General features: G+C 32.2%; 1 pseudogene; it reads left to right on the top strand.

The window, feature by feature from the left end:
- Positions 1 to 4,548: 4,548 nt before the first annotated feature.
- LOC145288417 (U2 spliceosomal RNA) lies at positions 4,549 to 4,682 on the top strand (annotated as a pseudogene).
- Positions 4,683 to 6,390: the final 1,708 nt, after the last annotated feature.

The raw sequence follows: 6,390 nt of genomic DNA, 5'->3' as shown, positions 1-6,390 counted from the left end.
AACCAGATTATGTAAAAAGAAAAAAAAAAGATGAAATTAGAAAATATATATTTTATGTTTATGAGTTCTGCCAATCAAAATTTTGTGGCAGAAATTGGGTGATTACCATGCAATTTTATTTTGGTAAAATTCTTAAATTATTAGAATGTTTATTATAATTTCTAATTAGTGACTTGTTATAATCAAAATCCGCCCTAAAGAGTGTCCTTTCTTTTATTAGGTATCAGAGTAGGTATGAAGATTTCTACTTCTATACAAATGTGATATTTCAGATCTGTACATAAAAAATTTGTTGAATATATAGGTTGAGAATTGTTCTGTGTCGCTCTCTCTCACACACACACGCATTCTCACTTTTATACATAATAGATAGATTACTCTAGATATATTTCCATATGTCTGAATACCCTATATACAAATTTTCAAATCTGTAGATAAAAAAATTTGTTGAGTATATAGGTTGAAAATTGTTCTCTCTCTCTCTCTCACACACACATTCTCAATTTTAGAGATATAATAGATAGATTATGCTAGATATATTTCCATATGTCTGAATACCCTATATACAAATTTTCTAATCTGTAGATCAAATATTTGTTGAATATATAGGTTGAAAATTGTTCTTACTCTCTCTCTCTCTCTCTCTCTGGCTACCTCACACACACATTCTAACTTTTATAGATATAATAGATAGATTATGCTAGATATATTTCCATATGTGTGAATACCCTATATACAAATTTTCTAATTTATAGATAAAAAATTTGTAGAGTGCATAGGTTGAGAATTGTTCTTTCTCTCTCTCACACACACAAATTCTAACTTTTAAAGATATAATAGATTATGCTAGATATATTTCGATATTTCTGAATACCCTATATATAAAAATTTGTTGAATGTATAGGTTGAGAACTGTTCTCTCTCTCTCTCTCTCTCTCTCTCTCGCTCACACACACACACATTCTCACTTTTATAGATATAATAGAAAGATTATCCTAGATATATTTCTATTTATATGAATACTCTATATACAAATTTTAAAATCTGTAGATAAAGAATTTGTTGAGTATATGGGTTGAGAATTGTTCTCTCTCTCTCTCTCTCTCTCTCTCACACACACAAACACATTCTCACTTTTATAGATATAATAGATTATGCTAGATATATTTCCATATGTCTGAATACCCTATATACAAATTTTCAAATCTGTAGATAAAAAATTTGTTGAGTATATAGGTTGAGAATTGTTCTCTCTCTCTCTATCACACACATTCTCACTTTTATAGATATAATAGACAGATTATGCCAGATATATTGAAATATGTCTGAATGCCCAATATACAAATTTTGAAATCTGTAGATAAAAAATTTGTTGTATACATAGGTTGACAATTGTCCTCTCTCTCACACACACACACATTCTCACTTTTATACATATAATAGATAGATTATGCTAGATATATTTCTATATGTCTGAACACCCTATATACAAATGTTCAAATCTGTGGATAAAAAATTTGTTGAATGTATAGGTTGAGAATTTTTATCTCTCTCTTTTTCTCTCTCTCTCTCTCGCTATCTCACACACACGCATTCTCACTTTTATAGATAAAATAGATAGATTATGCTAGATATATTTCCATATGTCTGAATACCCTATATACAAAGTTTCAAATCTGTAGATAAAAAATTTGTTGAATATATAGGTTTAGAATTGTTCTCTCTCTCTCTCTCACACACACATTCTAACTTTTGTAGTTATAATAGATAGATTATGCTAGATATATTTCCATATGTCTGAATACCCTATATACAAATTTTCTAAACTGTAGGTAAAAAATTTGTTGAGTATATAGGTTAAGAATTGTTCTCTCTCTCTCTCACACACACACACACACAAGTTCTCACTTTTATAGATATAATAGATAGATTATGCTAGATATATTTCTATATGTCTGCCTACCCTATATACAAATTTCCAAATCTGTGCCCAAAAATGTGTGGAATATATAGGTTGAGAATTGTTCTCTCTCTCTCTCTCTCTCACACATATTCTCACTTTTATAGGTTATATAGGTTGAGAATTTTTTGCTCTTTCCATCACTCACATTCACACTTTTATAGATATAATACATAGATTATGCCAGATATATTTACATATGTCTGAATACCCAATATACACATTTTCAAATCTGTAGATAAAAAATTAGTTGAATATATAGGTTGAGAATTGTTCTCTCTCTCTCTCTTTCTCTCTCTCTCACACACACATTCTCACTTTTATAGATATAATAGATAGATTATGCTAGATATATTTCCATACGTCTGAATACCCTATATCCAAATTTTCTAATATGTAGATAAAAAATTTGTTGAATATATAGGGTGAGAATTTTCCTTCCTCTCTTTCTCTCTCTCTCTTTCTCACACACACACAAGCTGAAAATTGTTCTCTCTCTCTCTCTGACTCTCTCTCTCTCTCTCACACACACACACATGGTCATTTTATAGATATAATAGATAGGTTATGCTAGATATATTTCTATATGTCTGAATACCCTATATACAAATTTTTAAATCTGTAGATAAAAAATTTGTTGAGTATATAGGTTGAGAATTGTTCTTTCTCTCTCTCTCACACACACATTCTCACTTTTATAGATATAATAGATTATGCTAGATATATTTCCAAATGTCTGAATACCCTATATACAAATTTTCAAATCTGTAAAGATAGAATTTGTTGAATATATAGGTTGAGAATTGTTCTCTCTCTCTCTCTTTCACACACATTCTCACTTTTATAGATATAATAGATAGATTATGCTAGATATATTTCCTTATGTCTGAATACCCTATATACAAATTATCAAATCTGTAGATACAAAATTTGTTGAGTATATAGGTTGAGAATTGTTCTCTCTCTCTCTCTCACTCACTCACTCACTCACTCACTCACACACACACATTCTACCTTTTATAGATATAATAGATTATGCTAGATATATTTCCATATGTCTGAATACCCTGTATACAAATTTTCAGATCTGTACATAAAAATTAGTTGAATATATAGGTTGAGAATTGTTCTCTCTCTCTCTTCTCTCTCTCTCTTTCACACACATTCTCACTTTTCTAGATATAATAGATAGATTATGCTAGATATATTTCCATATGTCTGAATACCCTATATACAAATTTTCTAATCGGTAGATAAAAAATATGTTGAATATATAGGGTGAGAATTGTACTTACTCTCTCTCTCTCTCTCTCTCTCTCTCTCTCACGCACACATTCTCACTTTTATGGATATAATAGATAGATTATGCTGGATATATTTCCATATGTCTGAATACCCTATATACAAATGGTCAAATCTGTAGATAACAAATTTATTGAATAGATAGGTTGAGAATTGTTCTCTCTCTCTCTCTCGCAACCTTACACACACAACCACACGCAAACATTCTGACTTTTATAGATATAATAGATCGATTATGCTAGATATATTTCCATATGTCTGAATACCCAATATACAAATTTTCAAATCTGTAGGTAAAAAATTTGTTGAATATATAGGTTGAGAATTGTTCTCTCTCTCTCACACACTCACATTCTCACTTTTATAGATATAATGTATAGATTATGCTAGATATATTTCTATATGTCTGAATACCCTATATACAAAGTTTAAAATCCGTAGATAAAAATACGTTGAGTATATAGGTTGAGAATTGTTCTCTCTCTCTCTTACGCACACACACACACACACACACACACATTTTCACTTTTATAGATATAATAGATAGATTATGCTAGATATATTTCCATATGTCTGAATACCCTATATACAAATTTTCAAATCCGTAGATAAAAAATGTATTGAATATATAGGTTGAGAATTGTTGTCTCTCTCTCTCTCTCTCTCTCTCTCTCTCTCTCTCTCTCTCTGGCTACCTCACACACACACACATTTTCACTTTTATAGATATAATAGATAGATTATGCTAGATATATTTCCATATGTCTGAATACCCTATATACAAACTTTCAAATCTGTAGATAAAAAATTTGTTGAGTATATAGGTTGAGAATTGTTCTCTCTCTCTCACACGAAACTGTGCGCTCGGCTTCTTCCCCCCCTTCCCACCCCAAATGCTTGGGAAACTGTGCACTGTTTTTGTTGGTTTTCAAGCTGCCTCTTCCCCCCCCCCACACACACAGTTTAACCGTAGTAGGAGGTCAAGAGAAAGAGGGTGAGAGAGAGAGAAGAGTAAGTTGGTGAGAGAGAGAGAAAAGAGAAAGAGGGTGTTGGTTTTATATTTTTATTATCGTCTAATATTTTGAAAGCTGAATTTCTAATAAAATGTGCATCTATAGGAGATAATGCCTGGGAATGTGTTCCCCCCCCCCACAGTTTAACAGTGGTGTGACGTCAAGAGAAAGAGGGTGAGAGAGAGGGAAGAGTAAGTGGGTGAGAGAGAGAAAGAGAGAGAAAAAAAAGAAAGACGGTGTTGGTTTTGTGAAAAAAGTTGTTATTTACAATTGTTCGCATTCTTGGCCTTTTGGTCAAGATCAAAGTGTAGTATCTGTTCTTCAGATGCTGCACTTCTATTTCTTGTTCTCTTTCGGTGGAGGAGAAATCCTCCACGACTGAGACAATTTTTATTTTTGTACCTTTTCTCCACGTTAAAAAACGACCCTGGTGTCTAACTCTGTCCCGTGGGGAGGCATAGTAAATAGGTACAATTGTTCGCCATTAGTGGATGTTGACGTCACGTCACGTGACATGACTAAGCGTTTTTTTTTTTAGTATGAATAACATTTTTTGTTTTAATTATAAAGTCTACACTTAATTTTATAGAAAATGATGTATATATAATAGAAAAAAAAAATTACTGGTTTTGTTGGATTCAAGTGGATCCCCCCCCTCCAGTTTAAGAGATAGCAGGTCACGTGGTAATATACAAAATGGCTAGCGTAAATATAAAGATCGGTTTTTTTATCGACGAATATTTTGAAAGCTGAATTTTTTTTTATTCCTGTACATTTTTTCCTGATATTTTTCGTTAAAACTCTTGTATAAATACTATTTTTAACCAGTTAAATACGTTGGAGACATTGTCATGGAGTTTAATAATCTCTAGAACAAAGCAGAAGAGAAATTACAAAAGTATCGGTAAAACAAAGTGTTTGTTTACATTTGTTCGACATTACTGGATGTTGACGTCACGTCACGTGACATGACTAAGCGTTTTTGGATTATGTAATATTAACATTAAAATGACAGGTTTTTTTGGGGGCCCCCCTAGGAGAGAAATGATCAGTTCACCCCCTTTTAATGGTCCGTTTGGTGTGGAATTTCGATATTTGTCATGCGGGTGATCAAGGTTCAATATGATACATAATTTGTCAACTTTGGTTGTGTCTGTCAAAAGTTTGAGCTGACGTCACGTCACGTGACACGTATTGAATAACGTTAAAATGACAGGTTTTTTTGGGGGCCCCCCTATGAGAAAAACGATCAGTTGACCCCTTTCTACTGGTCCGTTTGACGTGAAATTTCGATATTTGTCATCCGGGTGATCAAGGTGCAATATGATACCAAATTTGTCAACTCTGGTTCCGTCTTTCAAAAGTTTTAGCGTTACAAACAAACATACATACATACATACATACATACATACCGATTTTTGCCTTTTATATATATAGACTAGCAGGGCTACCCGGCGTTGCTCGGGACCGTATAAACAATGAAAAAACAAAAGCAGATATTGAACATATGTTTGATTCTTAGGGGAGAGGAATCTTTCATCTCTATGTATTATTTGTTTTATCTACCCTAGGACTGATATTGTTCATGTTTTATCCCTAGCATAGGTAATTTACAGCATGTATATGAAATTGTTTTACCTTAGGGAGAAGAGAACAGGTAATATACAACATAATGTGTCTATATTACATCCCTGGCAACGCCTAGAAACCAGCTAGAACATGTATTTCAGTCAATCTTTATTATATCCTGGGCTATGCCGGGAAACCAGCTAATCTCTTTTTAGTGACTTGACCACCAAAATACCTCCCTAAGTGTGTCCTTTCTTTTGAACTTATTAGATATAGGTATCTAGAAATGTGTGTGAAATTTTGTTGAATGCATTGTTCACTATGATTTTCTTATTGTTCTACACAATATCAACTGTAGCGAAATAACACAGTAAACTTAGTGTAGTGTTAGAATAAAGAGCAAAGGAAAAAATTAGAATCATATTTTGTAATTGCAAATCTAAATTTGCTAGCATGTACCAGTATTTGCCAGGTTGTGGAAATTTGGAACTTATAACATATGTAGTGGCCTTTTCCTAAATACCTATTGCTAAAAATTATACTTTC

This window comes from Euprymna scolopes, chromosome 11, assembly GCF_053919585.1.
Source record: "Euprymna scolopes isolate OS-2025 chromosome 11, ASM5391958v1, whole genome shotgun sequence".
In the NCBI taxonomy this organism is placed as follows: Eukaryota; Metazoa; Mollusca; class Cephalopoda; order Sepiida; family Sepiolidae; genus Euprymna; species Euprymna scolopes.
The sequence above is the reverse complement of the archived record's forward strand: the minus strand, read 5'-3'. Positions and strand labels throughout refer to the sequence as shown.